General features: G+C 45.7%; 1 long non-coding RNA gene across 4 annotated transcripts in view; it reads right to left on the bottom strand.

Moving 5' to 3' along the window:
- Nucleotides 1–26,472, bottom strand: part of LOC117199642 (uncharacterized) — a 299,525-nt gene that overhangs the window by 172,398 nt on the left and 100,655 nt on the right. For all 4 annotated transcript variants that reach the window (XR_007472976.1, XR_007472975.1, XR_004480910.2 and 1 more), the window contains one exon: nucleotides 2,220–2,290. This is a non-coding gene — a long non-coding RNA (uncharacterized LOC117199642). The remainder of the gene's footprint in view (nucleotides 1–2,219; nucleotides 2,291–26,472) is intronic.

Genomic DNA, 26,472 nt, shown 5'->3' with positions numbered 1-26,472 from the left:
CAATTACAATTTTGTGTGCTTAGTGCTAAGATGAAAAAAGCACAAGGTACTGAAGGACCCCGGGGAAAATGGTCCCAACTCAGACTCGGGGTCAGGGCAGCCTACCTAGGGCACAACAGATGAATAGGAGTTAGTCAATCAGGAAAGAGGGGATAATATACTAGGAAGATGGATCTAATATAATGTTTCCCAAAATAGGGAGTATGTGCCACCAGAGGAGACAATTTTAGGTAGTGTGGGGAGAATCTTTCTTTTTTTATTTCAATAGTTATACATTTATTTTCCTGTGCATTAGAAAAAGAAATATGCATACACACATACACATGTGTTCAGTACATTAAACCCATGCTTTTGCACCTATAGTAGTTAAGGTAAAACCTACTTTTTAAGTAACAGTTAATCTTTAAAATAAATATTAACAAAATAATGGTACAGGTGGTACCGGACTATGGCAAAACTGTGAAGGTGATACTTGAGTACCTGGAGCTTTGGAAACACTGAGCAAAGGCAGGGAGGTGTGAAACAGCACGAAGCAGGTAAGCGCTACAGGCAATTTACACAGATGGAATCGTAAACTAGATGGGGGAGTGCTGTGCGGACAGTTCTGGGTGCACTGGAAGGGACCACATCGTGCAAGCCTTCAAACACTTGCCAAATAGCTTGGGATTTCTCCTGAGAGCAGAGCAACAGGGAGAGGACAGAGTCAAGGAAGTTGCCAGGATTTTTGTTTAAGCAAAAGGGACACTCAGTCCCACACTTCAAGAGTCTTGAGAAACGCCTGCCAGCTCAAACAATCAGAGATGCAAGCCAAGATAAACCTACAGTGATATTCATTGTAGCATCATCTACGATGGCAAAGAACTACAAACAAGCTAAATGCGGGACAAAAGATTGAGTACAAAGCAGCAGCTCCATGCATGAAGGGTGCAGCCATCAAAGTTGTTTTCAAAAATACACAATAACGTGGGAGAAATGTTCACACGTAAAGTTACGTGAAAGATCTAGATACAAGTCTGTATATTAGGCAGGATATATACATACATATTCATTACAGGAAGAAACCTGGAAGGATATACACACACAAATACACACATATATATTACAAATATAACAGCGTTTAGAACTGATGGTATGCTTATAATTTTTTTAAACTTTCAGATTCTCTAAAATTTCTACCACAAATAGTATTTCATTTATTTATTTTTCTTTCATTTCTTTGATTTATTTTTATTCAGGGGGAAAAAAACGTTGTTTTTAAGAAGAAAAAGACATTTTCACCAAGGTGGTGCCGAAGGAAAGCCCTTGCTCTCCAAAACGGAGCCCAAAGCAAAGCTCCGAAGGCCAAGAAAGCAGTGATAAAAGGCGTCCACTCAAAAAAAAAAAAAAAAAAAAACCCACATGTCACCCACATTCCATCAGATAAAGACCCGGCAGCTCTCAAGGAAGCCCAAGTTTAAAAAAGCCCCTCCGAGAAAACCATAATTCAAAAAGAGTCATGTACCAAAATGTTCATTGCAGCTCTATTTACAATAGCCCGGAGATGGAAACAACCTAAGTGTCCATCATCGGATGAATGGATAAAGAAGATGTGGCACATATATACAATGGAATATTACTCTGCCATAAAAGGGAACAAAATTGAGTTATTTGTAGTGAGGTGGATGGACCTAGAGTCTGTCATACAGAATGAAGTAAGTCAGAAAGAGAAAAACAAATACCGTATGCTAACATATATATTTGGAATCTAAAAAAAAAAAAAAAACAGTCGTGAGGAACCTAGGGGCAAGACGGGAATAAAGACACAGATCTACTAGAGAATGGACTTGAGGATACAAGGAGGGGGAAGGGTAAGCTGGGACCAAGTGAGAGAGTGGCATGGACATATATATACTACCAAACGTAAAATAGATAGCTAGTGAGAAGCAGCTGCACAGGGAGATCAGCTCGGTGCTTTGTGACCACCTAGAGGGGTGGGATAGGGGTGGTGGGATAGGTAGGGTGGGAGGGAGGGAGACGCAAGAGGGAGGAGATATGGGGACATATGTATATGTATAACTGATTCACTTTGTTATACAGCAGAAACTAACACACCATTGAAAGCAATTATACTCCAATAAAGATGTTTAAAAAAAAAGGAGGGGAAAATGGATATTACTTAACAAAAATCTCTAAGGACAAATACAAAACTAATGTAGGGCTGATATTCAGCTGGTTCTTACCGTAACAGCCAGGCACGTTGTCTGTTCTGTTCAGTTGTTCAGTCTGTTGGTAAATATTTCGAATATGACTCCTGAAAATAATCAAACAGATTCATTGCTGTAGTGGATAGAAAATGGATGGATGGGGTTCAAAGGTACTATGTAGACTTTTTATAAATCTTGATATTTAATCACCGTGTTCCTCTTCAAAATAAATTAAACAAATAAGTTTTTAAACAAAAATAAATAAATAAATAAAATTTTTTAAAAATTAAAAAGCTCCTCCGAGAGGAACAAACTCAACCATTATTCTATCATCAAACTCCCCTGACGACGGAGTCAGCCACGAACAAAATCAAAGACAACTACATGCTCACGTCCACTGCAGACATCCAGGCCAACAAGCACCAGCCCAAACAAGCTGTGATAAAGCTCGATGACCTTGACAAGCCAGGGTCAACCTCTTGATTGGGCCTGACGGAGCGAAGAGGAGGACATTCGAGTGGCCCTGGATGCTTGGGGTGTTATCACCAAAACTGGGATCATCTAACCTGGCTTTGTCATCTCCAGAGACAAAGAAGAAAAAGGAAGTCACAGAGGACTATTCGCTGTTGCCCCTGTAATAATCTCCCCAGGAAAACGAAAAAAGAACGGATCTTGTCACTAATTTTAAAAATCAGAGGATGTGTTCAAATTCCCTTTTATAGTCACTACCCTTCTGTCTCCTGCCGGCTGAGTGCTGATACAAGGCACTGGGCTTTTGTTCCTGTAATACTGAGCTTGTCTTCATCAATAACGGTGTGCCAGAACCCTTTTCTGAATCAAAACTGGGGCCATGGAAGAGGAGGATTTCTGATTAGGCCCTAGTGTTTGTCCTGTACAAATGAACTTTCCAAGTGGGACAGAGAGAGAGAAAATGAGAATACAGTAGAAGGGAAAAAACTATCTTCTTTATACTCCAGCTAATTATTTTAATCATCTGATCCTACTTAAGTAATGAACTAAAGTGGAGTTAAGGCTTTTGTATTTGTACTTTTTTAATGTTGTCCGTTTCCTCTTCATTCATTACTTGAATCGTAGAATCTCAGGGTTGTGAGAGGCCCACAAGCTCATCTAGTTCAATCCTTTCATTTTGCAGAAGGGAAACCAAGGCTCAGTGCTGGACTGATTCAGAATTTAGTAAAGGAAATAGTACAAAGACAAGAATGGGGAGGAACAGCCGGGATGTAGTGAAAACTATGATACAGTTTGAAATAAAGCAGAATTCCAATATTCCTTAGCCATGCAACCTTCATAAATATCTTACTGCCACTGAGACTGAACTCTACAAATATAAATGGAGATAATATCACCCACTGAGTGAAGGTCTGGAAATAGTGGGCCAGGGCTGGGCGTACAGTTGGGTCTTGATATTGGCCACATGCCGTACAACGCATGTGACACACACATGTCATACGTCATTGCACGTTGAACGTGAGGTCAGGAGTTGCAATTATCATCCCCTTGTTACAGACTAAGAAGCCAAGTTTACACAGCTAGAAAGTGGCGGAGTCAGTATTCACACACAATCACAAAATCAGGAACAGGAGCTGTTAAATGCTATTATACCCTGTGCGCCTCAGTAAGTCCTACTTCTTTATACTGATTTTAAATCAGTAGTGAAAGCACTACAAAAACTGCCAAGTGCTGAGAATTTAAGGAATGACCATTTTTTTCCAAATATCCAAAGTGGTGGGGGTCCTTCTCAGAGTCAAAATCGATCTGAATCAGCAGTTTCATCTCTAGAATGCTCTGCTAAGTGATAACTCAGGCTCATTTCAAGTGGTTTCTCAAGGTCATTTGATTATAGTTCCGAACATACAGATCATCTGATTGCCTTGGCATAAGTACACGCAGGACCGACAAGGTCCTGGGTATGAAGTAGAAAAATGTAAATCCTAGAGACAGCTGCAGCATTAGCAGTCTGGAACCCCGCAGTCCTACTGCTGACTCCACCACTTACAGCCCTCGTGACCAAGGACACGCTCATCAACCGTGCTGAAGCTCAGTTTCTGCATCCATAAAATGAAGACTGATACTAAAAAAGGCAACATAGTATTGTCCCATGTGTCTTAGCCAGATACTGACAAATTTAAATTGGAAGTTCAAGATTCTCTGGTCCAGGGCTCACAAACTCAAATGCCTATAGGTGCTGGGCAGATAATAAAATGAGTGAAACAAACTTAGTGTTAGACAATAGGGAGTGGTGGGGATTGTGGTGAACTAAGGATGCTCACTGAGAGAACTGCTGAATTCCAGCTTTGCACGGAAATAGGGGCTCAGGAATTCTAGATTTCTCCCATTATCAATGGAAGGCAGAAATTTCTTTTTTTTTTTTTTTTACATTTTTATTGAGGTATAGATGATTAACAAGGTTGTGTTAGTTTTAGGTGCAGCAAAGTGAATCAGTTATACATATACATGTATCCACTCTTTTTTAGACTCTTTTCCCATATAGGCCATTAGAGTATTGAGTAGGGTTCCCTGTGCTATACAGTAGGTCCTCATCAGTTACCTATTTTATAGATAGTAGTGTGTATATGTCAATCCCAATCTTCCAGTTTATCCCTCCCCCTCCCCCCCACCATTAACCATAAGATTGTTTTCTACATCTGTAACTTTATTTCTGTTTTGTAAAAGTTCATTTGTGCCATTTTTTTAGCTTCCGCATCTAAGCAATATCATACAACATTTGTCCTTCTCTGTCTGGCTTACTCACTCAGTATGACAATCTCTAGGCCCATCCATGTTGCTGCAAATGGCATTATTTCATTCCTTTTTGTGGCTGAGTAATATTCCATTATATATACGTACCACAACACCTTTATCCATTCCTCTGTCGATGGACATTTAGGTTGCTTCCATGTCCTGGCTATTGTAAATAGTGCTGCAATGAACACTGGGGTGTACGTATAAAAGCTATTCTGAGTTTTAAATGCTGATAATTAAAGTATTTTAGGGACCATATAGGTCAAACAGACATTTGTGAGGGCTAGATTTGTCCCTTGGGCCGATGGTTCATGACCTTTGAGTCTAACCCATCTCCCTCCCAACCCAGCCAAGGACACTGAGATTCTGTGAGGTGAAGAGTGGCCTGTCACCACCAGGACCAGAATCCACATGTCCTGTCACCCAGTTCTGGGCTTTTCCATAGCAGAGCTGCTTCTTTGATTCTCTGGAGTGGACTAGAAAAGGGAGATTACAAATTCAACACAGCAGCAAGAAAACTCAGATGCCCCACCCTCCTCCCTGGACAGGTCATTTGGTCAGAGTACAAGGCAGAAAAGAGATGATTTGCTTCCCGGTCTTCTGACTGTGAGGTAAGTAGTGGGAGGAAAGAAACACTGGACTCATGTCAAGGTTCAGAGAGATTTCATTCTCTTTCAGACACTGATGTATCTGCATATTCATAAAGTCTCAATCATTATTCTAATAATGCCCACCATTGCTGCTCTATTTTCTCAGGTGTTACCTCTTATCTGCTGAGCAAAGAATACCCCCAAAGGGCTGTACTTCTTCCTCCCCCAGAAAGATAGGCTGTTGCCAAGAGAACCAGCTTCAAAAGTCAGAACCATGGAGAACAGAAGGCATCAGGTTACACAGAAACAATTATGCCCAAGACCCTAATTGGATTATTAGCAGCCCCAAATTCAGCTTTAAGCAATTATCTACTCCACGCCTATGAAAAAATAAAGCACAAGTCATTTCTTGACTGTCCTTCCTAGCGAAGGAGAGGAAAAGATTCTTCTTGCAATGTGTGGAAGAGTTTCTACTAATGAGGCAGAAAACAATTCTTGGAAGAAAAAAATTGCATATATCCACACAACCCATTGGTGACTCTTCTTCCATTATTAAAAGGTTTTTTAAAAAATTGAAGAAAGCAAGTAATTTAAATCTCTATTCATAGCCCAGTTATATTTCTGTATCAAGGTCTGCAAAAGATCAGATAATCCTTTTCAAATTTCCCAGATGACTTCTTATCTCCTGTGAATCACCAGAGCTTCAGTTCAAGACAGCATGGAAGGATTTCAGACCACCCATATGTCAGCCCCTGTGCGGGCTCCAGAGGTGAGGAGGACTGATTGGTAAGACCTCAAGGAGCTGAGTCTCCTGAGCTCAGAGCTTAGGGGTGAAGAAGCTGACACCAAACCAGCTCATCACAGGACAATGCAACACATGTGAGTCTGAATGTCTACACCAAGTTCTGTGGAAACAGAGGATCAAACAACTAGCAGTATCTGGGAAAGTCAAGGGAGGCTGCATGGAAGAGGTGACATTTATGGTCATTGAAGGATGAGTAGGAGTTCGCCAAAGAGACAAGGTAGTAGATTGTCATCATGAGCAGAGAAGACAAGTAATATATGGTCACAGGTGTGAAAATCCTTCAGGAGACCCTGTGCAGTTGGTGATGGGGTCCTCTGGTGCACAGGGTGGAGTGCAGCACCTGTGATTTTCTGCAAAGTGTTTTCACCTCATTATTTTATTTTATCCTTAAAATAGCCCAGAGCCCATGAGGCCAGGACCTGTAAAGTCCCAGGCTCTGGGGTGAATACTTGGCATTTATCATTTAATTTAATCTTCCCATCAGGGCTTTGCAGGGGATATCCTTCCTATCCCCATTTTGCAGACCAGATTCCAAGGCGGCAGGCCATTAGTTACCTGCCCCAGGTCAAAGCAGGAGAGATGGGATTCAGACCCAGGCACTGTGGCTCCAAGCGCCACACTCTTCACCATGCACCTGCCGCCCATGTGATTCAGGTGGTTAATAACTAACCACAAAGGCACAGAGAATACAAGGCAGGGTCCGAACTGTGGGGCTGGATCTTCACCTCCAGCATTCCGGCTCTCTCTACTCCTCGTGTGGCCCAAGGTGATCAGTTTCCAGCAAACCCACACAGCCTACAGTCTCTATGGAGAACAAGAGTTTGGGCAAATAGGCACCAGATACCACTGGTGGCTGTGACATTTCAAATCACTGGCTTTTCTTCCTTCCCTGCACATAGGCCTGGGGATTACATATCAACCAGCACAGCAGCTCTGCTGGAAATTCTCCTTGTCAACTTATTAGAGCCACCCTCAGACATGAACTGATACAGTTTCCCCAGGACGTTTTAATTTAATTATTTATTCCAAACCTTGGCCTCACCCTCCCCCCGTCACACACACCAGCACCACCCATCTCTAAACCTCTTAAAAGTGGAAGATGGGCCAACTCAGAAGCAGAGGGTGAATTTGAATCCCAACTTAGCATTTTATTAACATCTCAGGAATGGAGATCTCTTGGCTCTAAAATGGGATTTCTCCATTCAACACATATTTATTGGGGACCTACAATGTGCCAGACACGTAGAATTCATGGTCAGCAAAATGAACCTATTCCTGCCTCATAGAATCTACAACCTAGCAAGAAAGAAAAGCAATGAAATCAATCACTGCGATCAATTTGATAAGCATTCAGTCAGAGGAAGCATGATTCTTAGAGCCGGGAGGGTGATGTTTCCAACTCATCCAGGGTGTTGAAAGCAGACCTACATCCAGTGCCTGGGAGCATTCTGGAAGAAAAGTGGTGAGAATCAGGAGGCTGTGGAAAGAGGAGAGGCTTTAGATTCAGACAAGATCAGGTGCCACTGCTCACTGGACACACTTCTCCTCACCTGTAAAATGGGTATAGCAGCAAGATCTACCTCTCACATTTGTTCTTTTTTGGGGGGGGTGGGGAGAACTAAATAAGATAACGTCAGTTCCAAATCTGGAACATACTGGATTTTCAACCTGTAGTCATTCCTGTCCTCTGTGCCCATGAGTGCAAATGATAGCACCAGCCCCACACTGCAAGGCCTGAGCTTGGAGTGGTATCAGGACACACACAGTCACTGAGTCACTCTTTTAATCAGTTCCTCGTAAGCATAGTAAACCCAAAAATATACACGAAGCAGTGTGAGAAGCAAAGAGGCCTGAATAAAAATATAGAAGAAATCTGGTTCCAGCCACAACTGGGGACCAACTTCCCTGGGCCTCTCTGGTCAATTTTATTCTCACCTGCCAACAGGACAGTAGTATCTACACCAATCGTCCCATGGTAATTAATGGTACAAAGACCAGAATCTGATGAAACAAGTAAATGAGAAGCCGTGGAAAGCCATCCAGGTAGAAATGATTAATGCTCTTATAACTTCATGATTCTTATTGTTCAGAAGCTGGACCATGTTCTTAAATGGAGTTTATGATAAATCGTGGTGATGATGTGCCCACTTCTCTTACCATGGGCAAAATAGAAAGATCATGGTCATCACAATCAGAAGACAAAGATTAGAATCCTATCTTGGTCACTTTCAGCTGTGTGACCTTGGTGATCTGAATTAACCTCTCTGAGCCTCCAAGACTTCATCTGCAAAATGGGGAAGAGCAATACATTCTCCATGGCATAGTGTTCTGAGGAGTAAAAGAGCCCACGTCAAGTACCGGAAATATCGTAGGAGCTCCATTAACATGTGAATCTAGGTGAGCAATGTTAGCTTCCCCCCCTGCCCCTCGGAAGCCTGACTCCCCAACTTCTTAGTGATCCCACATAGCCAAGCGTTTCCTGACCCCAAAATCATGCTCATCTCCAGGGAAGTTGCTCTCTGAGATTCTGCCAGCATCGTGAAAGTTCTACGCCAACAACAGCTGGCTCCTCAGCCTCCTTCCTCTTCCCCTCAGCATCCTCCTTTCCCCTCTCAGGAAGAGGTCTCCCTTCTCCTGTCTAAGTCCAGCCGCTCAACCCACACACTCAGGCCCTACCGGTCCAAGCTGGTTCCACGTTCTTTCTGGTCCCTCACATTCCAGCAAGGTGGCAGCACTCTCTTAAAGGGCCCTCCCCCCAGCCAACCAGCCTCAGAAGGTCTTTACTTCCACCTTCTTCTAAGCTCCTCCATCACAGCTCAGTCTTATCTGTTGCTAATGACAGAACCCATTTCTTGCCTCTCAGCCTAATTCCTTTGGGCTTGTACCTCCAAGCTGTTTCTTTCTGTCTCGCTCCTTCATCCTGGCTGCGATGCTCAAATTCCTTGTGGCTCCAAGAAACCACAGGACTGCACTGACCACTGCCCACACACGTATCCAATAGCACCGTGGCCCTGCTCCCCTGGGAGGAGAGTTCTGACAACTCCCACGCTTCATCAGGGACCCTGCTCCCTCATCAAGTGTCTTCCACTTACAACCTAAGCAGGCTGATTATTGCACTTCTAATTACTTAACATCTAGCACATTAACAAAGATCTACCTAAATTTCCCTTCGGCAAGTCACCAGCGATGTCCATCTGAACGCTGAAACAAGGATCCATCCTGGCCATGGAAGATTCCGTGGGGTCAGAAGGTGGACAGAGAAGGAGGGTCTCCTGTCCAGAGCTGCAGGCAGCTCTGAAATCAAGAGCCAATTTGGAGTCCAGCGTGAGAGTGGACCAGAACTGGGAGCCAGAGGAGAGTCTGGCCAGCCTGAAAGCTGAAGGCAGGAGCAGAAGAAGACATCAGAGCCAGCGGAGGGGCTGGGAACTCAGAAGCTACATGCAGGGAGCGAGAGGCCAGACATCTAAGTGACTGGGTGGGTCCGAGCCAGCCTGCTGCCCACGTGCCCGCCTTGGTGTAGTGCCTGAGCAAGAAGGTTTCATTTATGAGGTCAGAGATGCACGTGGACAGCCTCCTCGTTGTCAAACCCAGCGGTCACTTCCCAGGTCTCTTCCTCCTCAAATGCCACACTGCTTGGCCCCACTCGCCATCCCCGACCACCCTTCCTACCTGAACCTCTCCCCTCTTCAGCATCCTCCCAGCCCTCTGCTTCTTCTCTGGATTCAGTTTTCAAGTCCTCTCCTCTTCTTTTTCTACATTTTCCCATTGTCAGTAAGATCACCAGGTTAGTAAGTAGAAGAACTAGGACATTGTCTTCCAGTGGCCAAAGGCTCTGCCTGTCCCACATGTGTCGTAGTACAGACAAAAAGCAGCTAAGAAACCAACGCTGTTTAAAATTCATCAAACACTTACTGGGGTCTGGATCTATGCCAGGTGTGGTGGATAATTCTGAACCCTCAAGGAGCTTTAGATTAGAAGGTGGCTGGAGGGTGGACATTTCACAGCAGACACAAGGCTTCCCAACCCTCTGATCTAGAGTCATTTTTAGACCAGCGAGAAGGCGTCTCTCCAAGGTCCTGATCAGTATGTGGGTACCCAGTAATTGTTCCCACATGCACTTGTACTTTTCTACAGCTGCTGCATGCTGTATCTGCGAAAACTATCAGCCTCACCATCAATCCCCAAGCTTGTATGGTCTCTGAATTATTTAATGCTACATTCCAAGAGGCTGTGAATAATGGAATGGGGTGTAAATAATCTTATCTCTGTCTCTACACGCAGAGATTGTGAAGGGGCACCTAAAGAGGCTCTATTCTGCCAGAATCTTCCAACACCTGTGCATGATTAAAAACCAAACCAAATGCCCCCTAGATAACTGCTATTCCCTAGCGGGGGAAAGAAATGAGCAAGTGTCTCGTCACATTTCATATAGAGAGAGAAGCAATTATATATCAGGTTTCAGGTTCAAGTGCATCTAGGATAATTACAGCACTGCTTTCGAGTTGTATAGAGCCTGACAGATCACCTAGTTCTTTCTGCCTTATAGGGATGGGCGGGGTGGCTTTCCTAATTGACAGACAAGGACACTGCTCCCCAGGGAGACTACCTGGCTTACAAATAGAGTTACAACGAGGAAGAAGCAAGCCTGGGGTTTGGGTCTTCTGACTTCCTTGTCAGCAACCTCTCTTTTCCACCTTCCCACCTGGCTATTGGGGCATCACAAACATGCCTTTGTCTCCCAGTCATCATGCAGTGTTCATGTGACCTGCCCACATTTCAGGCTTGTCTTCATGTCAGGTCGATTTTCGCGAGGGCATGGGAAGGGATTCATGTGATTTTCATGCCCCACACTGAGTGTCAGATGCTTGCCTATCTACTCAGGTTAATGAGCCACTAAGATAAAGGAAGGAGAAAAATGAAAATATTCAGGAGATGAAGGGCTCTGTCAATGAGCCCCCGCTAAGCGCTATGGTGTGGTAGCAACAAGCTCTGGACCAAGAATCAAGAAATCTAGAAACCAGTTCTGATTCTGCCGCTACCAGCTATATGATCTCGGAGAAGTCTCATCACTGTAAACATCCAACTTCTTACTCAATAAAATGAGATAAATAACAGTTTAGACCCCACAGGGTTGGGGGGAATGACCAAAATGGGAACCATGTACATTAGTGGAAGTGTTATCCCCATCTATGAATCGATGTGCCTAGGATTGTAGTCATGATGCAGGAAGATAAATGCTCATCAGGCCTGGGGTAATTTGGGAGAATTTTCAATCTTCCCAGAGACAAGGAGCCAACACAAAGGCAGAAATGTGAGTTCCTCAAGCCTGCTTCACAGGAATAGTCCATGTTAACCAAAAGTCTTCTGTTGTAAGTCCTCTCCCAATTTCAAAATCTCCATCATAAAATCCTCCTTCCCTCGGGCTTCCCTGGTGGCGCAGTGGTTGAGAGTCCGCCTGCCGATACAGGGGACGCGGGTTCGTGCCCCGGTCCGGGAAGATCCCACATGCCGCGGAGCGGCTGGGCCCGTGAGCCATGGCCGCTGAGCCTGCGTGTCCGGAGCCTGTGCTCCGCACCGGGAGAGGCCACAGCAGTGAGAGGCCCGTGTACCGCAAAACAAAACAAAACAAAACAAAACAAAAACATACCTCCCCGGACAAGGATGGAGGAGAATATGGTCAGAAATGATAAAAGCAGTAAACACTCCACTGCAATCTTCACCCTCATTTCAGAAGTGTTTATCCTCAAATGTCTTTCTTCTCTTAGGAGCTCGGAATCTCTTGTGACAACTATCGCCTACCCACGTGTCCCTAAAGGACCATTTGAATCTGTGTCTTGGGTCCTCCCTCGTGTCCACCTTAACTGGACACCTGACTACCAAAACCACGTGGACATCAACCAGGAGGTGGGTGAACAGCATCTTAAGCTAATTAAGGTAAGCAGGTTATTATAGGGAGGCCCTATTCAAAAAAATAAGGAAATTCGGTATGACAGAGAGCTGAAACATCACCTAATTGGGAGAACAATTGCGAAGAACTATTAACCAGAGTAGATTCAGTTCCAGACACCCCACTGCTTAAGTGTCAAGACCAGAATAGCTTCCCAAAGTCTGATGGATGACTCCACTTCCTCTCCAACACTGTGAAAGAGCAACAAGGTAGGATGATGAAAGATTATACAAAAGGTGAGGTTTGTTCTACCTGTTCTCATCCTTTCTCCTCTTCTCTTCCCAGCTTTATTTATTTATTGTGCATTGAATTGTGATTATATCTCTGATACTTCTGTGAGCATCCTGAAGGGAGAAAACTGTATCTCATTTTTCTTTATTTACTCTATGATTCACTGAACATCTCCACACAGGTGATCCACAGACATCTTTTTTTTTTTTTGCGGTACGCGGGCCTCTCACTGTTGTGGCCTCTCCCGTTGCGGAGCACAGGCTCCGGACGCGCAGGCTCAGCGGCCATGGCTCATGGGCCCAGCTGCTCCGCGGCATGTGGGATCTTCCCAGACCAGGGCACGAACCCGTGTCCCCTGCATTGGCAGGCAGACTCTCAACCACTGCGCCATCAGGGAAGCCCCACAGACATCTTTAAATCAAAATGTCTAACAGTGAGTTCCTTAACTGTCCCTCATATTCACCCTTCTTCCGAATACCCTACCTCAGTTGATGGCACTGCAAACACCCTAATCACCAGGCAAGAAGGTGATTAGCCACCCTTGACCCCCCCAACTTCCTCATGCCCTACATCCATCAGCCCTAAATCTGATTTGGTTTTGCCTTAGTCTTCAATTAACTCCCTGACGTTTGTTGAATTCCTTACGTGTGCCATGCACTCTAGCTCCAGGGACATCAGGGTGGACAAAATGGACATTATGCCTGTCCTCGTGGGTTCAAATCCAGCTCCATCCCTTACTAGTTTGGGAAAATTACTTATCCTCTGTTTGGCTCCAGGTCCTCATCTGAAAAATGGAGATAAAAATAGTGCCTACTTCTGGATGGATGAATGAATTTTAAAAACTGGTATATACATATGATGGAATGTTATTCATCCTTAGAAAGGAAGGAAATCCTACGTCATGCTACAACACGGATGAAGTTTGAATTATGCCAAGTGAAATAAGCCACGTAGAAAAGGACAAATACCGTTGATTCCACTTAGATGAGGCTAAACGAGTCGAACTCATAGAATCAGAAAGTCGAATGGTGGCTGCCAGGGGCTGAGGGAAAGGGGCTCTGCGGAGTTGTTATTTAAAGGGTATAGGGTTTCAGTTTTGCAAAACAAAAAAGTTGAAGAGCATTATGGCACCACGGTGTGAATATACTTAAGACTACTGAACTGTGCACTCTGAAATGGTCAAGATGCCAAACTGAGAAATCCTGGGATGGATGTAACTTTAAGCACGGCTAGATTCAGGGGCTCAGAGGATGTGGTCAGGGAGGGCCTTGTCCCCGTCTGCTGGCTCTGCCTTCCTGGAAGGGTGATGGGGGTATTTCAGGCTGGCCTGACCCCAGGGAGCCACTGGCTTTCAGGTTTATGTCCTGTCACAGCCCAGCAATTCCTGCAGAAGGAAAGCCTCTCTTTCCCTGTAGTTCCAATAAAAGTCTCAAGGTTGACTCTGAATAAATAAATAAATAAATAAATAAATAAATAAATAGAATGGTCAAGATGATAGGTTGTGAATTGTGTCTTTTTCACCACAAGTCAAAAAAATTTTTAAATCAACCTAAGAAAATAGTGCCTATCTCTCAGGATTTTCATGAAGATTCAGTACATGAGTTAATACGTGTAGAGCACTTAGAACACAGTAAGTGTTCATAGCAAGTACCATGTGCATTTGCTGTATACAAATGCTCATTGTAATAAGTGGTACTAAAGAACAAGGGCTCCCCCCGTGCCCTGGTGACCTTACACATAGGCACATAAACCAGGCAGACAAAGCCTCAAGCCACAGCCCGTCTGAGTCTTGGCAGAAAGAAGAACCTGAGGATGGGAGGCTTCTAAGAAGCCACTACGAATTCATCTCCACTCACTCCCCATCCACCCTGGGAAGCTGTTAGAAGATAGTTTCTCATGACTTCTGATGAGATATGAGACTCTTCACCCCTCCCCCTCCCCACACAGCTGCACTCAGCAGGGAGTGTCCCACCACTTTGCTACATTGTCATCTGGGCCCTGTGGCTTTGGCATTCTCCTTTTGGGGTGTGGGAGAGGGATCTGAGTAGCTAGCTAGTGGCTTGGGCTCCTCTCCGTTTCACTGTCTATGTGTGTAATAAACTGTCTCCATCTAAACATGGACGATTGTATCTTGACTGGACAAATCTGTCAGCCTTTGCCCTTGGCCTTGTACTCAACAGAGAGAAGGAAAGTGTCTTATATAATAAAGAGACTAACAGAGGGACTGTCCAGGTCAAGGGCATCCATAAGAGGCTCTCCATGGACTGCCCCACAGTTGACCTGTCAGCAAATACCATCACTTCTGCCTTAAAAATACACCTTCTGGTCTCTCCTCCTCTGCTTGTGGTCCCTCCCGTGAGGTTTCCTAGAGGAACCAGGGCAACCTTGTAAATATACAGAGAATCGTGTCATTCCCCTCCTTCTTGCTCTTCAAAGACTTCCAGTTATATCAAATAAATGCCATTCTTATCAATGCCCTACAAGACCCTTCACGACCTGGCTTCTGCCTACATCTACAGGCTCGGTCACGAGCCAAGCTCTTGCCACACAGGCTTCTTCTAGCCCATCAAACACGACAAGAACGTTTTGCACCGTAGAGCCTTTGCACACGCAGCCCTTCCCCCTCTGGAGCTGAGGAGAAGAGAAGATGGTAGAAGACAAAATCCTGAAGGAGTCCTAAGAATGGGAAGGAAGTGATGAGCAGGTGGAGATGTGGGGCAGTAACTCAGAGAGTGGTGTCAGGAATCCAGGGGAGGAGAGCATCTCAGGAAGGAGAGATTAGTGGACTCCGTGGTCTGATGAGACTCATGGTGTTCAACAATTCAGCATGATGCGAGGTCATCGCATCATGTTGAATGATGGGGGGTCGAGGCCAGCCTGCGGGGTGTCAGAGAAAATCAATGAGAACCAAGTATGAGGAAAGGCTGGAGATGAGGATGAAAAGGGAAAGTAACAAGAATGAAGTTGTGAGACGGCAGGAGAGGATGGATTCCAGAGAACAAGCAGAAGAAGTAGCCTTGGAGGAAAGGAAGATGCTTGAAAAACAAGAGTAAAAGAGAGAAGAGGGGGTGCTTTTAGACGTCCCATGTGTCTTTTTTCTCAAACTTCACACTGAACTTCTCATGGTTCAACCAAATGCATCACACTGGCCTTCTCCTCTGCACTTTTGCTCAGACCCTTTGTTAAGAATGTCCTTCCTGAGACTTCCCTGGCCGTCCAGTGGTTAAGACTCTGAACTTCCACTGCAAGGGGCGCAGATTCGATCCCTGGTCAGGGAACTAAGACTCCACACGCCGCGCATCTGGGCCACCAAAAAAAAAAAAAAAAAAGTCCTTCCTACTCTCCTTTGCCTACCTGCTCCTAGTGACTTTACGTGCACACTTTGAAGACCCCCTCTTCCCGCTTGGGTCACGTATTTCTCCTCTTAATTCCCCAAACCTCCCCTTCATAACTCTATCACTGCATTTGTCAATTTGTTTTATATTTACCATCTTAGCAATCTGTTTCCATCATGAATGCACGAGCTCTCTGTGGGTAAGACGCCAATCCTATTTAGGTCTGCATCCCCAGGGATGTCTAACATAAAATGGGCACCATTGTAAACATTTGCTGAATGACTGGAATTAGCAGCCCTGCACTGAGTCACAGCTTTGCAATTTGTTTTTCCTCTGAATAGTTTTAAGCAAATTGTTTCATCTCTTTGAGCCTTGGTTACTTACACTATATATAAGGAGACCAAACCCAACTGAATATTGAAGGAATCGAATGGAATATTGATCATGATAATGCTTTCGAAAAGCATGCTTACAATGATCACATGATTACAATGTAATATATTACCATCCATCGCTGTCACGTCTTAGGGGGAGCTGTTCCTTTAATCAGTTCTAACAGGAGTATCCACGATGTTAATGAGTTTCGGTTTTGGTTTTTGAGAAACTGGAGAGGTGGTGGTGTGGTGGATTGACGCCTGGAATTGGACTCAAGTTCCTAAATAGACTTGGGACTCAAAGAAAATCACTTAATTCATCAATTTGATTAGTTATAAATACTTGCTGAGCACCCACCAGGCATCAGGCACTGGGGATGCAGAAGTGAGATGGTTCTGTTCCCACCTAGAGAGAGAGAAACTTGCAAATCAGCGGTGAGAGTTCAATATCTCACAGTAACGGCTGGGATAGAGGTGGGAGAGAGCAGAGCAGTAGCACCGTGGAAGGAGAAAGAGGCAGTCAGAGAACCTTCCCAAGGAGAGCTGGGGGTGCATTTGAGCTGCAATTTGGAGGATGGGTGGGACTTGCCACAGAGAGCCAGGGGAGGGGACTGCAGCATGAGTAAAGGCTGGTGTGTGTGGCAAACAGACTTCAGGGTGGTCCCATGATCCCCACCTCCTGCTATTCATGCCTTTGGTAATATCCTCCCCTTGAGAAGGGGCAGAGCCTCTTCTAACCAATAAAAAATGGCAAAACGGAAGGGATATCACTCCTGTGACTATGTTACATTATATAAAACCCTGTCTTGCTAGCAGATTGCTCTAGGATACTTGCCGACTTTGAACAAGCAAGCTGCTGTGAATCCTACAGCTTCAAGGAAACGAATTCCAACAACAACTGAGAAAGCTTGAAAGTAGATCCTTCTCCAGCTGAGCCTTCACATAAGAATGCAGCCCAGCCACCCCCTTGACTGCAAGCTGGTGAGATCCTGAAGCAGAGAACCCAGCTAAGCTCTGCCCCAGATTCTTGACCTATGGAACTGTGAGACTATAACTGTATGTTGTTTAAAGCTGCTACATGTGTGCTCATTTATTAGGCAATGATAAAAATATATATATAAAGTGTGAGGCAACACACTTTTAAGCTCAGAAGAGACATGGCCATCTCCTAAGCCTTGGTTTTCCCAAGCATAAAGCTGGAATTGTCACAAGATCAGACACGCGCACTTCTCTGGACTTTTGGGGGATGCTGGTGAGATGGGGGTTTAGCTGTGAGAGCATTTGTGAATTGCTGGATGCCATAAAGTTGCTGGTTGATCCCACCTCCTTACAGACACACTTAACCACAAAGTTCCCAGAGTCTGCTTGCCTCACCCCTATTTAGAAACAGTAAATGTTGGGAAGTAGTCAAGCTGTATTCAGGTCTCCCCAAAGCAGTGTACTTTCTCATCTCTGAAGCCTTTGGCCAGACTGTTTCTTCTACAAGAATGCTCTTTCCGGGATTTCCCTGGTGGTGCAGTGGTTAAGAATCCGCCTGCCAGCACTATTTACAATAGCCGGGACATGGAAGCAACCTAAGTGTCCATCAACAGATGAATGGATAAAGAAGATGTAGCACATATATACAATGGAATATTACTCAGCCATAAAAGGAAATGAAATTGAGTTATGTGCAGTGAGGTGGATGGACTGTCATACCCAGTGAAGTAAGTCAGAAAGAGAAAAACAAATACCGTAGGCTAACACATATACATGGAATATTAAAAAAAAAAAAAAAAAGGTTCTGAAGAACCTAGGGGCAGGACAGGAATAAAGATGCAGATGTAGAGAATGGACTTAAGGACACGGGGAGGGGGAAGGGTAAGCTGGGACGAAGTGAAAGAGTGGTATGGACATATATACACTACCAAATGTAAAATAGATAGCTAGTGGGAAGCAGCCGCATAGCAGCTGAGATCAGCTCAGTGCTTTGTGTCCACCTAGAGGGGTGGGATAGGGAGGGTGGGAAGGAGACGCAAGAGGGAGGAGAAATAGGGATAAATGTATATGTATAAATGATTCACTTTGTTATAAAGCAGAAACTAACACACCATTGTAAAGCAATTATACTCCAATAAAGTGTTAAAAAAAAAAAAATCCGCCTGCCAATGCAGGGGACACAGGTTCAGTCCCTGCTCTGGGAAGATCCCACATGCCGTGGAGTACCTAAGCCCGTGCACCGCAACTACTGAGCCTGTGCTCTAGGGCCCATGAGCCACAACTACTGAGCCCCCCCACGCCACAACTACTGAGCCCCCCGCTCCACGACTACTGAAGCCTGCACACCTGGAGCCCATGCTCCTCAACAAGACAAGCCACTGAAATGAGAAGCCCATGCACCGCAACGAAGAGTATCCCCGGCTCACTGCAACTAGAGAGAAATCCCACATGCAGCAGTGAAGACCCAAGGCAGCCATAAATAATAAATAAATAATCTACTTTTTAAAAAAAAAAAGAATGCTCTTTCCTCCTCTTCACCTCTCCTGTATCTTCCTACCTACTTCTCATGTGCTTTTAGCTCAGACTCTGCTTCTCCCAGGCTCCCTTCTACGGCAAGGGGACATCCTCCCATCCTCTGTGACCCCAGGGCACCCTGACTGACCCTCGTGACATACTTCACTACAAGTTCTCATTTACCTAGTGTCTCCCATCTCACCTCCAATGAGCCGTGACCTCCTTAAAGAAGGTGAATCTTATTCACCTTCATGTCCCTAATATCCGGCACAATGCCCAGTGCATAGTAGGTGATATTATACATATATATAAAATATATATGTATATAAAGTAGACCATTTACATACACATATATTTATATACGGTGGAGGCAGCTTCCCAGTCTAGGAAAATGATACTGATACATGTAGTGCAGGAAAGACTCCACCAACATATCCCCCCAGGGAAGTATATCCATTTATAATTTTATTCCATTTAATAAGAGGATGTGTGGGGGCTTGTTTAAACCCTTTTCTTTTTTTAAAAAGAAAAAACAATTGGAGAGTATTTGGTGTTCCTGCAGGTATAGACAGCTCTCCTGTTCCAGGCTCCCTAGGGAAGCTGTCAGAGAAAGTTTGCTGCTGTCTGAGTTGCCTTCTCTTCTGAGTTGTCAACTCAACTGCTTTCGAGCAGCCATCCTGAGAGGTGGGAGAAAGAGGAGGTGACTTTGCTGGTGTTTAAGCCTTAATTATCAGGGATGGGGCCAGTCCCACTCCCTCAGGGAAGGCACAGGAGAGAGACAGGTGGAGGTGAGGAAGGAGGTCCATGCAAGCCCTGCATTGAGGCACCAGCCCAAGGACGCTGGTGGGGGAAAAGACGGAGGGATGGCATCTCACTCCCGCTTCTCCCCCAACCCAAGTCAGGGGCTCTCCTTGGCTGAAGCCATAAGGCGGAGACAAGACCACCCACCCCTCGCTCCCAGCCGGAAGGTGGGGCTTCGCTCCCCTTCCAGCCTGGCTTTGAATTCAGGCTCCACCACTTGCTAGCAGTATGACCCAAAGCGAGTCAACGAACCTCGCCGAAACCCAGTTTCCCATCTGAAAATGGAAATAGCAATCCCAGCCTCAAAGGGTTGTTGAGATAATTAAACAGGGTTAAGTGTGCATGAAGCCTGGGAGAGATAAATGATTTTAAAATGTCAGTTCCACGTCTCCCCAGCCACTTCCCCGAGCATGGCAGCCACTTGAACCCAAAGAAAAATGCACTGAAGGAAAACGAGATACCGCAGGAGATAGCACTTTGAGGTGAGTAAAACCCCAGTGTGTAAAGTGTAATTACCATTCCTACTAGTGAAGAAAACAACAGGTATTGCACAGAGGCAAATGACAGTGGCCTGTGTACACGGCATCGCACACTGGACTGCTGAAGCACATTGGACCTCATCTGACCCTCAGACTGTATCCATATTTCACTATTGCCTCCAGCGTACAAATGAGGAAACTGAGGCTCAAATATTACAATGGTTTTCCCAGAGAGCCCCACCTAGGACTCAGGAAGATTGGAAACCGACTCCAACTTCCTGGAGTTGCGTGCTCTTTCCAGCCTTCTTCACACATTCTATCCATGAGCACTCCTGATCATACAATCCCTCACCCTGTAGGTTCCCCCATCATGGACACATCTCACACATTCTCCTGGCTTCTCCCATCATTTCTAAATGATAAGAACGATTTCGATTGAACATAACAGAAACTCAACTCAAACGAGATGAACAGAAAGGGAATTCATTGACTCCTGTGCCTGGGATGCGCAGGGCGTGGCTCAGGCTTTAGAGGTAACCGGGTCCAGGTGACGGGTGGACAGTGCCAGTCAGGTTATAAATACAAGGTATCACCAAATCCTACCAGGTCCTCCTTTTCCAACCTCACTGCCTTCACCAGCAAAGCCTGTACTACCCAAACCCTCTATCCTAGACAAAAACTGTCCAGAGAGCACCTCCTCAAAACACACGTGGACTGTCCACACCTCTGAGAATTGCCTCAAAGAAGGCGGAATGGCTGTCCCACCTGGGTCTCCTCCTTCCTGATGCCAGTTCTCCCTTCTCCGTGATCCTTCTCTGACCCCTCCTGACCATAGCCTATAGTCTTGGAGAGGTGATGTAGCCTGGGATCTGATGGGCAGATCTGGAGTTTGGTTTATGGTTTTGTTTTTAACTGAAATAAGCTTTTAGGATTTGAAGGTTGCCTGCTGCTTTGTTCTATTTTTATAGTGAACACAGCAAATCCTTAGATAATCTACTTTAGTGGCCATTTAATTATATGCACGTGAAGCAAGGAAGACCAGCACTGGGGGAGGGTGCACTGGGACTCGGACAACAGCCGTCATTCTCTTCTAAGAAGAACATGGAAGTATTGGCCTAGGAACCCAAGAGCCTTTGGGGAACAAAATGATTTAGACCCCAAGTCCTAACCTTTTGATGTTCAATGTTCATGGACATTGAAGACTGAGGGGGTTAAACCATGGCAGCCGGCAAGTGGGCCTTATGAACAGGGCCCCACTCCCTCTTGCATCACCTTGTCCAAGATGCTCTCTGTGGGCTCTCTGGTCTGGCCCCTGAGTACGCGGAGAAGGCAGAGCTCACCTCCTCTGTAGGCCTGGTTCTCTTCCACTCAGGGTAGATGGGTAAGAAGACCTGCGTTGGCCTCAGTTAGAAGCCACAGTCCCCAGCTCAGCTTAATAGAGGCCCCATATTCTAGAAATTATAAGGTATTTGCCCAAATTCATAGAGTTGTGCTTTCTCTTTTGACCTCCGTTTTCTGTGTATACACTCCCAAACACAAAGAGAGGTGAAGATGCTTTTTTATAGTGCCTTAGAGTTTCATCCCAGCCTCTGTTTTGCTTTGTTTCATTTTTCCTACTGGGCTGGGGGCAGTAAGGACAGAACTTAGAAGAGGAGTGACTTCCCCAGGATGGGCAGAGCAACACAAGCACAAGGTGTCAGCGGCCAGCAGGTCTGTGTCCCATCTGTGTCCCTAACCCTCACTCAGCTCGCACTTGAGGTACCATCTCATTCCTTCCTCACAGCAACACCCCGACGTGTCCATGTATGACACCCAATGTTTGGGATAAAGCGGGTGGACAGAAGCTAAGCAACCAGCCCAAGGTCACCTGGTCTGTGAGTGGCAGCACCAAGCTTGTGCCCTGGGTGGCTTTTCATCCAGGACCTGACAAGGTGGCACCTTGTCTACCTTGTCATGCACGGTATTGGCTGAAGCCCAGTAAAAGAACAAATGCCTTTAAAAAATAACTTTGCATATAGCATTTGCCAAACCGTTTAAGAAATTAAATACACAAATCAATTTCTGTTTTATTATGAAGTTGATCCTGTCAATGCTCTCCTCGGGTCTTCTAGGTTCCTCCCTCCAAAACAAATTGAAAGGAGAGGCCGAGAACAGTGAATTCATCCTGGGCTGGGCTTACCTGCCCCTTCACAGGGCTTCCCCCCACCCCACTGACCATCAGCCCACACTTCAACCCACTCAGCTCAACAGGAATTCTCAGGTTCCCAGTGCTCTTCCGCCGTCCTGGGTGGGGCTGTCTGCTTTTCCTTCGCTCTCTCTGCTCTTTCCCTGTCTCAGCATCTCCACTCTTCTCCAGCTATTTTCTCCCTCCCCTGCCTCTCTGCATCTCTTCCACATACATACACATAAATTCACTTTATGTTTTATATATCAAAGCTAATTTCCTCCAAGGTGGGGAGAAAATCTGTCCTGAAAAAATAGGTATATTTTTGCCAGTATCGCCAGGTGGTGGTAGTTTTCCCCAAAGCCCTTAAAATCCCTGTTCCTTCCCTGTGTCCAGGGAATCTTCCCTGAAGGGCAAAGGCATCTGTTCATTAATCAGAGAGCACTGAAGCCCCATTCCGTCCTCCTGGGGCTTTTCTGATCTGCTCGGCCATGACCCTGGGGGTCCTGGGCCTCCAAAGAGACCTCTGGCAGGAGCCGTGAGAGTCCCCACCAGATGCTCAGCATGGCCCCTTTCATGTCCCTCCCTGGGCTTCCCTTCGTGGGTCGAGCTCCCTCGGCCAGGGCTCTGTCTATTGGTAGTGCCCCAGCGCAGGGCACCCACACAAGATAGGGAGGCCAGGTGGACGGGGGGAGGGGGGTCCTGCACTGACCGAAGGGCTGTCACTGCAAAGGTCAGCTGGCTGTGCAGGCCCTTCGTCTATTACGGCTGATGATGCCCACAGCTGGCCGACCCTGGGTGGACCCGCGGGAATTCCCATCTCAGAACTCAGCAGCTTTCTCAGGAAGGAGTGTGCTTTACAGATGAGACATGGGCAGACCCTGAGTGGCAGGCCATCTGTCATACTCACTGCATCCCATCCAGGCCTTCTCTCTTTTCCCCTGAATGATGATTTTTCCTGCTCTGATTGGACCTAAGGACATGTCAGATGTAGACAAGAATAGGAGACCCCTGGGGATGGCAGTCTTCTCCAGCTAATCAGCCTGCTGATGGCTGTCCAAGAAGAGCACAGCCACAAATCCCATGATGTCGTGGAAAGAAACATGAGCTTCAAGTGAGATTGAACTCCAATCCCAACCCCATCACTTCTAGACGTGTGACCTTGGGCCAATTACTTGGTTTCTGCATTCTGACAGGAAATGGGTAGCACACTCAGAATGAGTACCATGGGGAGAGTTTAACAGACAACTATTCAGATGGGAAGGGCAGCATTGGAGGAGAGCTAAAGGACCAGTAACAGGAGGGGAACCCTGACCAGCCCAAAGCTTGAAGGGTGGATGGGAATAGCTTCTGTGTGGACAGGAGCTGCAGCCTTCAGTAGAGGGAGGCAGGCAACCCACAGCAGAAACACCAGAAGCTTCCTCTCCTTCCATCTCCCATCTCCTGGTGCCCCCCCATGACACGCCCAACCAAGGGGCAAGGGACCCATGGAAGCAGTCCATCCAGCTCGGCTCCGGGAGAGGAGGGAAGATACCCAGAACACGCTGAGCCACGGTTTCTATAGCTATAAAAGAGAAGCAGTAATAACCAGAGGATTTTTGAGAAGATTCAACAAAATACTCTCCTCTGGAACACAGGAGCTGTTCTGCATTTCCTCTCACCAATACCCTGTGCTTGTCTGGGTCTCCCCCAAATCAGGACACATTCCTTCACCCAGGAGCTCCCCCAGAAACGGTCACCAGCATCACAGGATGTCCTCTGTTTAGAAAACATTGACACCCAAAGTTTAAGCAAAGGTTTACACAGCTCTCGATCTGATTTAACGCTCCCAGCAGCCGGGCAGGTGAACGCGCTTGTCCTCATTTTACAGATGAGGAACTGAGGTTCAGATTAATTACTCTGCGCAGGTATATGTGTCATGAATAAGAGAGCCATGACTCAAACACTAATCTTTGCCTTCTAGGTCTGTGCTTCTTTGAATTTATTTTGCACCTTACACCAGAAGGGGAGTAGAGTTTTCTGACCCACCCAGAGGAGAGGGGAGTCCTCCTCTGTGGCCAGACTCTGCAGATCTCTTTTGAGTGTACCCTCCCCCTTCCCCAGCTTCTGTGGACTTTTTGTTTCAACGCCAAACCTGAAACTTTTCACAAGAGGACTCCTCTCGGGGCTCTGAAGCACTTTGCCCCATGCTCAAGGGCAGTGGGAAGCAGCCCCTGCTGGAGGTCCTCAGCCAGTGACCCTGGGTGCTGGAGAATGACCCAGCCCCCCTGCTTCTGGGCGTGACCCTCCAGGCTGAGGCCCAGCTGGGCTTCAGAGCTCCCTGAAGGCTCAGGCTGTGGTGTCCTCCTCAGGACTTTGCTGAAATGGCACCTTGGCTCTGTTCCTCTCCCATTCCCAGTCCTGCTTGCATCCCCATTCCTTCTCTGGCATCTCCTGAGAGCACATCCTTCAAAAACCACCTGCACACAAGTGCTTGTTTCAAGGTTTGCAACTGAGGAACCCCTTTCCCCAAAGCCCCTTCACGGGTGCTAGAAATATCCTCACAACAATGGAGAGATTGTCGGACTGGACCACTTCTCCCCAAATCAGAGGCAACCTCTCTTCTGCTCCAGACCCTCGAGCTTTCTGTGAAATTACACACGATTCAAAAAAATTAAAAAACATCATTCTCCAAGAAGCCAGGAGAATCTCCATGATTCCTGGCCCCAGGTCTACCTATAGAGCACAGTACACAGTGTCCTGGATGGTTTTTCTCAGGGATGCACAAGTAGTCCTAATTCCCCTCAAATTCCGTCTCCTCTGCAGGTTCACACCTGAAATTCCACTATCAGGGTTTTGGTTGCTGCGCCAACAAGACATCCTAGTGGGAGTCGTATCGAAGCTGTAATCTCAAAGCGGTTACACTTCAATTTCAATGAAATATCAGTTTCTTCATCTGTAAGACAGAGATAATGCCACGATCTTGGGGGCTTAGAGTACAGACGAATAAAGGCATGGTACGTGTGAAAGAGCTACAAAAGGGATATCACGATTTGAGAAACTGCCCTTGTCACAATGACCATTTCACCCGGGAGCCCTTCTGGGGCTGAAGGCGAGCGCTACTTCCACCCCCTCCAGCTTCTAGGGAATGAGGCCGGTCAACCTAGAAAACCAGGGACAATGCTGTCTCCTGTAAGGGACAGACTCAGAACGGCTTAGGCAATGCAGAAGACTTATCCGCTCACATAAAAGAATCTCAGCATGGGTTTTCCAGAACTGGTTAAGTCACAGTTCAATGACTTTATCAAGGACCTAAGATCTCCCCATATTTGCAGTGCCTCATCATTACTCGTTGGGGAAATGCAAATGAACAACACAATGAGATACCCTGACACACTTATTCAAATGGAGAAAATTTTGAAAATTGACCACACCAAGGGTTGGTGAAAATGTGGAGGAACTGGAACTTTAATATACTGTAAAATGGTACAAGCGCTTTGGAAAACAGTTATACCCACCACGTGATCCAGCCATTCCACTCCTGGGTATTTACCCAAGAGAAGCAAAAGCATATGTTCCTACAAAGACTTATCTATGAATATTCATGGAAACCTTACCTGTGCAGCTGAAAACTGGAAACAATCCACAAGTTCATCAACAGTTGAATGGATAAACAAATTAGGGTACCTGCATACAACAGAATACCACTCAGCAATGAATAGTAATGAACTAATGATACACTCAACAATTTCGATGAATCTCAAAGTAATTATGCCCCATGACAAAAGCCAAGCAAGAAAGAGTACATACTGTATGATTTGTTTATATAAAAATCCAGGAAATATAAACTAATGTATAGTGACAGGAAGCAAATCAGTGGTTGAAAGGGGACAAGAGAGCGAGAAGGACAGGAGAGAAAAATCACAAAGGGGCGTGAGGAAACTTCAGGAGGTGATGAAAATGTTTCTTATCTTGAATGGACAAACAACAATATCCTACTGTATGGCATAGGGAACTATATCCAATCTCCTGGGATAAAGCACAATGAAAAAGAATGTACATATGTGTAAAACTGAGTCACTGCTGTACAGAAGGGTGACACAACATGGTAAATCAACTATACTTCAATAAAAACAAATGTTTCATACAGTTGATGATAGTTTCATACATATATCAAAACGTATCAAACTGTATGCTTTAAATATGTTCAGTTTACTGTAAGTCAGTGATCCTTGGTAAAGCTCTTCTCTCTTTTTTTGGGGGGGGGGTGCTACGTGGGCCTCTCACTGCTGTGGCCTCACCCGTTGTGGAGCACAGGCTCCGGACGC

This window comes from Orcinus orca, chromosome 17 (assembly GCF_937001465.1).
Source record: "Orcinus orca chromosome 17, mOrcOrc1.1, whole genome shotgun sequence".
NCBI classification, from domain to species: Eukaryota; Metazoa; Chordata; class Mammalia; order Artiodactyla; family Delphinidae; genus Orcinus; species Orcinus orca.
This window is presented reverse-complemented; position numbering and strand designations above follow the sequence as displayed.